This window comes from Castor canadensis, chromosome 6 (genome assembly GCF_047511655.1).
Source record: "Castor canadensis chromosome 6, mCasCan1.hap1v2, whole genome shotgun sequence".
NCBI lineage: Eukaryota > Metazoa > Chordata > Mammalia > Rodentia > Castoridae > Castor > Castor canadensis.
The window spans coordinates 104,024,928-104,038,083 of record NC_133391.1 but is presented as its reverse complement, the minus strand read 5'-3'; the positions used below and the strand labels follow the sequence as shown (position 1 = coordinate 104,038,083).

Genomic DNA, 13,156 nt, shown 5'->3' with positions numbered 1-13,156 from the left:
CCCACATCTGGGGAGCTCATTACATTCTGTAAAAGATTAGGATGGAACAGGCAATTTGAATTCTTCGTACAAGAAGCATACAAGTGAAGTTTCCATGCCATTTGCTCAGGAAGTTAAAAAACAAACCAAGGTCTTTTTTTTAATACAGAAAGTTGGATTGCCAGAATCCAGCATGGCCTTTAGAGATTGACTCTTGACTGCCATGAAGAACAAAGATGGTAAACTAGATATCTTTAATAAGGTTTTAAAACCCATTGCAAATATCAGTTTGGGAAACACAATATAACTTTAATTTACAGAAGAAAACAAAAAGCAAAGGAAAATATAGAGGACAATAATTAATATTTACAAAGGTTGTTTTACATATGATTTTAAGTAGATAATTGCCTTCTTCATTACTTAAAATATTTTCATGAAATATATATTACTTTCCCTAATGTACAGTGAGGGAAACACAATAATGAGATAGGTTACTAAGTGTCAGAGGTAGAGTTTTAATCCAAGTTGATCTGATTTTGAAGTTCATATCTCACTCAACCAGGATCAACAGGATTGATCCAGGATCAAATGGTGATTGAAGCAAAATTTTATTCACTGAGTTCCTCCTTTTTCTTCCCTTTTGGTGGTCCTTAACTTATCTCTGTCTCATTTTTTATAGATATGTTTTGCCACATCTTCACCACTCACTATATAAATGTCAATGGAAAATGCCACTAGCTAATTACACTTTTTTAGATAGGTTTTTATTGGGCAAAAATCAATATACAAAAATGCCTTTAAGATTCCCAAAAATGTTCTTCAGACAACATGACAGTTGGAGATTGCTGGTGGTGGACATATATGAGCTAAGAAGCTTTTCACAAAAGGACATGGGACCTAGGGAGACTCAGTTTTTCCTCCTTAAATATAAAAAGTCTAAATGAACTCAAGGAGCAGGTCTAAAGGCAAAAGAAGTCATGAATTAAATAGATTGAGTGGAGAATTGTGGCTGTGATGGGGAAGAATAAATTCTTTGCTTGGTGACACTAGGTTTCTATGGGGTTCTCAACTGGTTATTTCAAATCTCAGGTTCTCTTCCTTCATTTCCACTTTATTTCATCCTACTAAAGAGACAAAGTTTCAGAACACTGGCTTCAGAATGTATTTGTTCTCTTTACCCTTAAATACAGTTGCTTCCTGCTCAAAAGCTGCAATAAGGATAGTTAAGCCTGTTTGAAATGACATCTTCCCTTCTTGTTATGACATAGACCTCTTTACTTTAAAACTGGTATAGACATATAATGTTAGTGAATCCCAGTGTAAACTTTCTGTGTTTTCAAACATGTAAAGAAAAGTATTTATGAAAAAATGATTTCTGAAAAAATTCATACAAGGGTGAAAAAAATTCATAAAATCACTCCTCTACCAATTGAGATACTTTGCAAACTTCAAACTACTTTTCTGTGAATGTTAACATACTGTTAGTCATAACTCACATTTTAAAAGTTTTTTCCTTTCTCTGAATATGACATAACCATGTTGTAGGCCGCTAAGCATTCTTCACTAGTTAGAGTGAACTGTTTTTGTGGGAAGATGGTAATGGCATAGATGTTCTACAGTACATCTAAACGCATGAAGTACTTCCTTGTATGCATTTGCGTAAATGACAATACAGTCCAGCCACACATTTAAAATATGATTCAGATTATACAAATGCTGAGTTATAGTTCTCAGGACATTGTTAACATCATCACTTTTTTTTTCCGTTTTTATTAGTATATATTAGTGGTACAAAGCAGTTTCATTGTGATTATTTCATACATTCATATATTGTACTTAGCTCATATTCACCCCCTCTATTACTCTTTCTTAGTCCCCCTTCATTTGTGTTATCTTCATACATGAACGTAATGTATTTTATCATATTTACCCCCCCATCACCCTCATTTTTTAATCTAATCACAATCTTGCCACTTAATTATACTTAAAAATGAGGTACATTAAAAATCATGCTAAGAAAGAAAAGAACAACTAAAATCGACATGAAACATCTAGGCAAATTATCACTATATTTAGATATTTCTCACGAGTTGCTTAGATAACTGTTCTACATATTTGCTGAGAATTTCTTTTACACTAAAGAATATCTTTGGCTTATGTGCAGCTGTTGTGGCCTGGCCTTACCCCATTAAAGGCGATCTGTGGGAAGGGTAGAAGACAAATTGTGACACTGTCCCTTATCAAAGGACCACACAGTTGTCTACCACTTTGACTCCATGATGGATGGTTATCTTGAGGTTTGACGGATGTAAGGCTAAAAGTTTAGAGAAAAACAGTGCAGGAGCCCAGTAGCTCCTTACTATTGACACTTTCTTGATAGTGTGGGGTTAATCAGTCTTCTCTATTGTCTTTATCTTCAGTTTTGTTTTCTGTTGAAGCATCATTTTTCCCACTTCATCAGATTGACAGACCAGAAAAAACGCCTAGAGGGAGACAAAGCAAAAAGTCACTCCATATTATTGATATTACCAAACTCCTGTTGTTGTGAAAGCAAACACTGAAGACATACACATAACCACACACAGATACCCATGTTCCATGCCTAACATGTGAACATACATGTTTGTTTTAAATTTTAATTCAACAAACGGTGGAAGAAATAAAAAATAGAATTTTATAATCACAAGTTGAATGATAGCATTTATCTTGAAGGAAGACATGGCTCTTGTTTTGCTTTTTCAGAAGCAGCCCATTATGTTTACTGAACATTGCACTTTACATGTTTCCTCAACATTTGGTTTCACTTAGTTTATTAGGTACTTACCTTGAAATAATTATTTTGAAATATGAATATGATGAACTTTTTACTTAATTATCAGAGATTGATGAGTTAATATAAAATCTGCTGCTTCTAATCCTCAAAATTAGAAGACTAGAAGGAGATGGTCTCTGTGCTTTCCAGGAAGTTTTAACATCCCAATTAGGGTATGAAATGGGAGTCAGAATTATTACAAAGATTTTTCTTTTAGTATTTGAGAATATTTTTGTCAGCTTTTCTGAAATATGACTTGAATAAAGTGCACTAATTTTAGTCATAAAACTTGATGAGTCGAATAAATGTATACAGCTATATTACCACTATTGCAATCAGGACATTGAACTTGCCCATTACCTCTCGGAAGTTTTGTTGTATCTCTTTGTGGACTTTACCTGCCCACATACCCCACCACTGGTATCCACTGAAAATGTACATAACATCACAAATTTATATCTATCCATTGCAGAAGCCACACTGATCTTCTTTGTATCATTCCCATTGTCGTGTGTGAATTGCCATGTTTTTTGAAGTAAACATGTCTAGGTATTAGCTCATAAAGTTTTCACAGCATTTATTTATTAACTCTCCTAAGACTTTTTTTCTGCTTGTATTTCTTCCTCCTTCCCTCCCTCCCTCCCTTCCTTCCATCCATCTTTCCTTCCTTCCATGCTTCTTTCCTAATTTTTCTTTTTAGACAATCTGGGCTTGAATTTGAGATCCTCCTGGCCCACCCTCCTGACTGCTGGGAATATAAGTCTGTGCCACCATGCTCAACTCTACTTCCAATACTAGATTAGAAATTTACTGCTTCCCTATTTGGAAAAGAAAAGTCAGTAAACTGCAGTCTCATGCCATGCACAACATAGCACAGTGCTTGAGATCCTGCCCTAGTCTCAAAGCTAATGCATACCTCTTTTTGAAGCCCTGAGGTGTTAAGTAATCATTAGCTTTTTTTTGTCATCTAGTATTTTATTACTTTAAGGATACTTCTGTTGCTGGGCTCTTGAAACACAAAGTTGAGTGTATGCCTCAGTTAACCACTTGCTATACTAAAAAAATGTTCTAACTCTCAAAGAATTTCTGCAATACAGTTTCTAAATGTGGAAGAGAAAGGCAAAAAAAATTTAATTTACTCTTCTGGTTTGGTAAATGGCTAAAACAGAGGAAACAATAAGTATGTGAAAATTGATGTATTCCCCATTATACCTGAAGAGATTTTAAGTGTTAAGAACATCGTTCATTGTACAAATACAAAGAATTCTTATTGTCGGGCATTATCAGTATACATACACTATGTAGATCATTTTAGTCCTAATGTATATGCCATTTCAATTATTAGATTGAAGTTTATTGTTTTATAAACATATAGGTGAACATAAATGAAGCTAGAATACATGTGCTTTCCTAAGAAGTTAGACACGAATACGAATCTACTCTAAATAATATGTTGTACTTATATTTTAAAGTCTGATTATACCATTTGATTATTTATATAGTCAGTTGTATTTTATTGCATTAATGGATTTTTCTAATGAGATAATACAAACATATTAATGTACAAATATTAAAATATAAGGAGTAGATATTTTACTGATACATTAAGTTTTATAACATTGGAGTAGAGATGTAATTATTACAGTATAGATGTCACAACAAATCTAAAATGCAACACTTGTAAGACTCAAGTTATTTAGCTAAAGGGGAGGCAGCTATCAAGTAGAAACAATGATTTTTGGAAAAATATGATTTCTTAAAACTTCTTCAATTTTTTGTTTAACCTCTACCTATTTACTTTTAATAATAGGGCAGATCTTCCAAAGAATCTCTAGAATCCTACATTTTCACTTTGGCAAGAAAATAGAAAATGTCAGTTAAACAAAGATGAGAATCTATGTTACCTTTCCTGCAGTTATTTAGGAAAGGGGTGAATTTGATTTGCATTATTCTTTGTTTACATTTTCTAGAAAGCTTGCTTCCTGAACCTCAAATCTTGAAACTCAAAGTTTCCTAGTGATTTGAGACTAATAAGAATCTCAAAGTGTTTGAGAACTCCAGAGAAATCCTACTCCTATTATTTTTCTATTAAAATGCAGGAGCCCCCAAGGATACAGTTTTATGCAAATAAATCTTGGGCTACTATCTGAATGTCTGAGCATATCTGAACCCACATTATGAATCATGTACAGTTCTGTCAACCCTGGGTAGAACCCAGAGTATTTTGCTTTTCATCAGTGTGCCTCATTTCCAGAGTCTCTTTGTCTGTGCTTTAGGCACATCTAAGCTCAGTGGCATACATTTTAATCAAGCTCAGTGTTGTAAAGAATGACAAATATTGAAAGGTGAAGGTAATTGCTAATATTTCATGCAACACTTGCCCTTTGTACCAGCATTCGGCCACCCAGATCATCAGGATGGGTGTGGGCTACATCTGTTCTGCTGTCACAGTGTCTTTCCTAAACGGAGGGGTTGTGCTTGTGGTTTATTGCTGCCACATGGCTGGCATTGTTATTTCATAACCTAAAGCCCTTTCTTATTTCCCTCTTTGTCCCTGAACCCTTCACTTCTGCATGCTTTCTTTCCTCTTACCCTGACTCTCTAACAGCTGAACTATATAAATGCCAAACAGCAACATGAATTCCTAAACAGAAGCTGCCGTAAAACAACACTGCTCCAACCAAGAAACACACATGTAGAGGCACATGACTGACAGGGCTCAAAAGGCAGGTTTTAGTAAATGACAAGTGTGAAGTTCTCATTGTTGCTCTAGTTGATAGTAGTTCATATTTACAAGAAAAAAATCATTCACATTTCAGAACAATTCAGCATAACTGGCAGCTTGGGAAAGAAAAGACTTTAAATCTCTTAAAGACAAGGAAGACAGGAGGAGTACTGAATCCAAAGCATTCTCTCACTTTGGAATATGTTGGCATCTTTTGACTGGGTTTAAAACTGGGATTTTGGAGAAGCAGCAGGAGAAGTTGAAATTATAAATTATTTTTGTTATGATCAAGAGAGAACAAGAAGATGAAAAGAAAGAACTGTTCATCTTTTATTTGTTCTTAGCATAATTCCATTCAGTGTTAATTAAAGTCTAGAAAATTGCATTACCCTTTTGTATATACTCACTGTCACTACTGTGGGAATAACTATGGCATACAGAAATACAGGAAGGAATTATTGTGTGATATCAATTGATTTTATGTGATCAGTGTTATGATGATAGCTAATAAAATATGTTATTTGAATAGTACTTTTCCTTAGTTACAATAATATACAAGATATTATTATAAGAAAGGACGTAACAGTATTCCATATGCACACTATAATAAATCTAGGGTAGAAATTAAAAAAAAATCTTTTTTATAGAAATTAAAAAATTCCTTCTTATAGTATATACAGTATTATATCTTTAATTACTGTTCTTATGCTGAGCAGTAATTAAAGAGAATACAGTAGAAGCTAGAATACACATGTCCCAAAGACAAAGTTATCATTAAGGGTAAAAATTATCTGAAGCCAGATTAAGTACAGCCACTGGAGAGAGACTTTTAAGAAGTGTGTTTCCTAGACCTGGTAACACCAGTAATAATACACCCTGGGATTAGTTCAGAGTCCAAAGAAAGGACAGGTACATGTGATGATTTCCACTCTGGTCAAGAATCTTGAGGAGCCAAGATTTGATTGGTCAGCATTAATGAGGACAGTGTTTGCAAGGCAACTAGTGAAACTTTTATTCCCTGTTATTCAGCTGTAAATCATCATCAAAGGAATCTTTGTTTCAATAGAAGTCCCTGAAAGATAATAGATTTTCCATGCAAGGATACAGTGCTTTTAATATAGTGCGTGTCTTTGAATTTTTTTTAACCACAGAAGGTTATAAACATTTCAGTAACACTGTCTGCTGCTTTGTCGTAGTGGTTCATGATTTGTCAAAAGCTAAACTGGGCCTGCTTATGATTGGAAGACTATCCCATTTGCTTAAAATAACCTGCCTTATGATAATATGAAATAATGAAAAAATTCACAAGTAAAAACATCATAAAAGTAAAAAATATGCTGGACAAAATAATAATAATGAAACCATTCCAGTAAACACAGCAAAATAATAAGTCAAGAAGAGATACAGATCTAATGGGTAATAGAAATAAATGACACCTATATAGACATCTCTAACCTTCCTCTTACAAAATCCTAAAAAAATTATTCTTTCAATATTTTTGTCATTTATTTCAATATAGAGACTCAATTTGAATACATGATATTTACTTTCTTAATATGGAGGGAAGAAAATGTATTTTGTAATGCCTTTGAATGCCTCTATACAAATAATTACAATAACAAAATAATAAAGAATGAATTAAACTGTAAAGGACCTAAGAAAGAACCAGATCCATGCCACTCATTTGTAGTTGAGAAAATGAGCTGAAAGAGTAAATACTTATAGTCTGACAGACTGGGTAGTTGTTCATCAAATTCCTTTTTCATCCTCCTTTGCAGTTAGGTGTGGTATTATGAATAAAATATAGGCAAATATGATGTGCTCTATGTATTTCTGGACTAGGCATATTATAAACTCCTTGCTTGTTCCTCTGGGCTCTTTACCTTCTGTTGACCTGCAGTGAAGGACTCAGAGGCCCTTTGGTGTGGCACAACTTCAAGAGAAGAAAGCCTCAATCCTTGAATTATTGTGAAGAAGATATTTACACTACAGCTATATAAGACTGTTACACGAGAGATAAGTAAACCTATTTATTATGTCATCAAAGTTTGAAATATACCTATTCCATTAATTAGTGTTACCTTAATAAGAACACATACTTCACAGATTAAACTTTCCTTTCTCTTTCTGTTTCTTCTGTTGCTATCTCAGCAGTGGGAGAAAGAATAATTGTACCAACTGGTTGAGGATTAACTTTGTCTTGCAATGGCAAGTTTCATTACCCATCCATGTATATTACCACCACATATCTCAAGTGTTCTTCCTTTCTGGTCTCATTATTATAACTATACTCTAGACTTCTTTTATTTGAACTTTCAATGCAGCAAGACCTTCTTAACTAGACTCGGAGCCCTTATAATGCTCCTCTTCTAATTCTTGCCATGTGATAAGAATCATCTGTTCAGAAAACCCCTAAGGCCTGCTAACTATCTAAAGTAGCAGTAAATAACTAGAGGTGCTAGGATGCCTGTGACCTCTAAACATATCTTGCATTGCTGATGAGATGTGCTTATTTTTTTTTAATGTTGTTGTCACTCTTCAAAAATTGAGATAGTAAGCATTTTAGATTTCTCCTCTTGACAAATGAATCATCTGGCAGAATTAGTTCACTATTCTCACCTGGTAGCTCTCAGCTACAACAAAGCATGCACTCTACAATTTGTCCTTATCCTCACCTGTATTATTCAGGGTTCTTCAGCAAAACAGAATTAATTGGGTGCATTCATATATACTTCATGCATGCATGTGTGTCTGTTCATGTGTGTATGTGTGTGTGCACATGGGGGAAGGAGGGAGAGAGGTACAGGGAGAGAGATAGATGAAGAGAGAGAGAGAGCAAGAGGAAGGAGGGAAAGACAAACAGGGAGAGAGAAAGATGAAGAGAAAGAGAGAGGCTATATGAAATTGGTTTATGCAGTTAGAGGCTGACAAATTCCAAATACGCAGTCAGGAAGCTGGAAAATCAGGAGGTCCTATGGTGTAAGTTACAGTGTAGAAGTCAACAGGCAAAAATGTCAACTGTATGAATAAAAGTATACTGATTAAGCTATAATAATCAAGATAAGGTGTATTTAGGAAGAATGTAATTTTTAACATATTAATTTTATTGGACTAATGTTTGTTTTTTCCCTACCATGTGCCAGGTACTGTGCCAAATGCTATGTACATTATCTCAATTTATCATAGAGCAACTCTTTGAAGAAGCTACTATGATTAGCAACATTTTGCTGATGAGGAAACAAAGACTTAGAGAGATTAGGTAATTTGCCTGTGGTCCCAAAGCTAGGACATGACTAAATTGCAATCCAAATTTAGGAAAACCGCCTACAGAACTCAAAGCTCTTACTAAAACACCATTCTAGATTGTTTTCCCAGGTTTATGTATACTTATAAATAAAGCAAAAGATAAGTCAAAATGTCAGTAAATTTCACTAAGTACAGCTAACCAAAGAGCAGAGTATTTACAAAGTGAATAGCTAGTGTTATTAAATGAGGGGAATTGAATAAAAGTCAGGAAGCAATACAATTCCAAGGCAACAAGAGATACTTAAAAACACAGCATACAGTCATCAGCACATAAGTTTGGACACAATGGAAGAGAAGATAGCTAACACTAGAGAAAATTCCTAATTACAGAGTAGATGTTGTTGTCTTAGTACTTATGAATTATTGGTGTAGTTTCTGCTGCAGTAGTTCCCAAAGATTCCCTAATAACCTTCATAAATTAAAAAAGTCAAACACATTGAAGCATCGGATCCTATAGTGAGTTACTACACTACTTTTGGTCCACTGTAGGTACTCGAAATATTTGAGGGAGGAAAGGAAAGAAGGAAAGGAGAGAGAGAGAGAGAGAGAGAGAGAGAGAGAGAGAGAGAGAGAGAATGAAGGAAGGAAGAAAGGAAACTTTTGACCTCATAGGAAGATGAAGATAGTAATAGCAGGGTGCTGTTTTTACCAGATTAATTTCCTCAGTTATCTTAAAAGGCTTAAGAAGTCAGTGCTTAAATTTGCAGAGGTGCTATTATTGGCAGTCTGAACATTAAAGAATCTAAATGTTAACTCCTTGATATTTGACAATATCTGGCTAGCTGGGTATGACTGATGTTTTGCTCTTTCTCAAATGTTTTATTTTATTCATCCTGCTCCAAAATCAATATCTAACCTAATGTGGACAAGTGTGGGAAGAAGTGTTTTCATGTTGCCTGGCAGATGAGAACTAAAAAGTGCAGAGAGTTATGGAATATTTTTAAATGGCTATTTTTCTCCCCACACAATGCAACAGGAATATTATCTTCTTTAGTCCCACGGGAGCAGCACTGTCTCTAGCTAATTGCTGTGTTGATTAAAGCCTTGTTTTGTTTTTTAAATCTCCCATCACCTTTGCATCTGTCCTACAAAATAATGCATTTAAGAGATTGAAGAGCTAAATACAAATGTCCTATTTTTCCTGATTAATATAGGTATGTTTCAGTGGGACCCTGAGTGATATGATTGAAAAGCTTGGGGTGATGGAAATCTATTCTCTGTTCAGTAAGAGATCAGATCTTCATTAGTTTTAGTAGCTACAGCTAGTTAAACAACAGTACCTTGATAAATAGTTTGGAGAAACAACTATGGTAGTTAGTGTAAGACACAGACTAGGTAACTTATAAAGAAGAGAGGTTTGTTTCAGCTCACAGTTCTGGGTGAAGGGGCTACATCTGGTGATGGTCTTCTTGCTGGCAAGAGTCCTGGAGTGGCACAGGATGTCACATGGTGAAAGATAAGATGTTTTCCTTGGTATTTCTCCCTCTTCTTACAAAGCTACCAATGTTGAATCATGGAGATTCCACTCTGATGGCCTTATTAAATCCTGATCACCCCTCAAAGACCCCACTCTAAACCAAATAGTCTGATTATGTCAGACGACCTAATGTCTCACAATGGGGTTTAAACTTTAGTACGAGTTTTCAGAGAGGATGAGCTACTTTGAAGCAATAGCAGATGATACTGACTTTTTCAGTGTTGACATTTGTACTGATGCCTCAAAAGTAATGATAGAGAAAACTTCTGAAATCTTAGCAAAAAAGATAATACATCAAACTGCATTGGCAGATACTGCCATACACATGAAGAAAATAAATCAGTTTTTCCTTAATAGTCTTTTTGTAAAAGCAGTATAAATAATTGATTTTATTATTTTGCCATTCTTTAGTAGAATTTTTAATATTATGTGTCAAGTGGGAAGTATACATGAGGCACTTCTGTTGGATCGTGGAGTATCAAGGTTGCCAACAGGAGAAATAGTTGCACTATTGTTTGAGTTGCACATCAGTGGATGACCATGCCCCTGGAAAAATGACAAGAAACACACTATGGTTAGTTGTACTTAGAGATTTGGCAGGTATTTTGTTATAAGTGAATGAAATGACCCTGTTACTTCAAGACAAAAAAACTAAAAGTATTGATCACCTGTGGTAAAATTTGAGATTTTAAGAGAAAATTAGACTTTCAGAACCTTTACAATTGCCACTAGAATCTAATAGCTTCCCTATATCTAAAGACTTTTCTGATGTCATTAGCAGTTATATTAATGGCTATGAGTTTTTGATAGTATAATGAAATATTTCAGTATTAGGAAGATCTTCATAACATGAACTAAAATTTTTCCAAATGGCCAATCTATGATGTTATGAAATCAAGCGTGGTTAAAAGATCCATTCAAAGTGCAATGTAAACCAATTAGTTTTAATGAAACAGAGTATACAACATTTAATGATAGGAGTCTAATATTCAAGCAACCAACATTTGTTAAGAATCAAAGAAGAATATTTCTAACTCTCTAAAAATATTATTGAAACACTCCTCCCACTTATAGTAAATACTTGTAGAGACATGTATATCTACATAAGGTTAGACCTTCACATAATTCAACTAAGAGAATATATAGCAGATTAGTGCAGAATAAAATATGGAACTCCAACTGTCTTTTATTAGGATAGAAAACTTTGTTCTCCTGGCAGGTATTAGGCAGCATTATGTTCTTACCTCTCAGTCCTTACTGAGATTTGATTTGACCTTTAACTAATGGATATGTCAACATTACTATTATGAGACCTAAGACACCATGTTTATCAAGTAACACTCTTTAATCCTCAACTGTTTACCATTTCTCATAAAACAGCAACCTGCTGATTTTTCCAAACTATGTTTTAGGTATTCATCACAGCAGTGATAATTACTGCCAGACCAATTGCCTCTAGTATTTAAAGTTTAGGAAACTGAATTTGTTAAACTACTTTTTGACAAATAGAACCATAGAATATCAATGTTGGAAGAGTCTTAATGGCTATCTCAGCTCACAATTTTCCTGGAAACTGATCAGTTTGATTATTCTTGGTTATTTCCAGAAATAGAGAAACAAACAATCCACTTTTGGATGTAAGTGGAACCATAAAATATACACTCTTTTGTGTCTGGCCTTTTGCTTTTTGAAAAATGTCTATAAAATTTGTGTTGTAGTTATCAGCAAATCTTTATTTATTACTGAGTAAGGTTCCTTCATAAAAATGTGCTACAGTGTATTTACCCAAATGTTACACATTTGGTTTGTTTCTAGCTTGAGCTATATTGTGCCAAAAAATATTACATCTTTTGTTCTCTTAGATAAATATCTGAGTAGAATTGTTAGGCTAAGTGGTAGGTATATACTTTTATAAAAAACTGAATATTATGGCTGCAAAGCCATTGTCAGATATAGTTTTTGCAAATATTTTCTCCCAGTTCAATTTACTAAATGGTGTCATTTGGAGAGCAGAAAAATTTAAATCTGATGAAGTTTAATTTATGAATTTTGATGTATGATTGTTTTTTTGTGTTTCTCAAAACACACATTATAAAAATCTTCTGTTCTTCAAAAATTTTATAATTTTAGATTTTCCAGTTAAATTTATGATCCATCTCAAAATAGGTTTATATATGGTGTGAAGTAGGATATATATCCTTTTCCCCCACATGAATGAATATCAAATTTTAGTCCTTTTGTTAAAAGCATTTCTCTCATTGGATTGCTTTGGCTCCTTGCTTGAAACATTGATTATCAGTATAAAATTGTACATCCAGTGGATGCTATTCTATTTCATCAATTTATTTGTAGATTTTATGCAAATATTGTGCTGTTTTATTACTGTAGGGTTATAGAATATATTAGAATCAAGTGGTTTAAACTTTTTATTTTCTTCTTCCTTTTCAGATTATTATAGCTATTTGTAGTCATTGTATTTTCATATAAGTATAAAATAAACTTGCAAACTTCTGTAAAAATCCCAATGAGATTATGTTTGAATTAAAGTTAAATTTGTAAGTTAATTTTTGGAGAATCACCTTTAAAATATTAAATCTTTTAACCCATTGACAAGTTTTGGCTTTCTACTTATATCTTCACTTATATCTTCTTTAACTTCTCATAAGAAACATTTTGTACTTCTCAGTGTAGGGTTTTATATCTCAAGTTTTCATGCTAAATTCTTTCAACAATAAATTTGCAATCTTTTGCTTCGGACTTGTAGAAATACAATTGACTTTTCTATATCCACATTTATACTGAAATTTGCTAATTCAAGTAGGATTTGTCACTCTAATTCTTTAGGATTGGCTGTACA

The 13,156-nt window shown here is 33.7% G+C and overlaps 1 long non-coding RNA gene across 3 annotated transcripts in view; it reads left to right on the top strand.

Annotated features, from left to right (window-relative positions):
- Positions 1-13,156, top strand: part of LOC109695252 (uncharacterized) — a 220,695-nt gene that overhangs the window by 147,102 nt on the left and 60,437 nt on the right. The window lies entirely within an intron of this gene.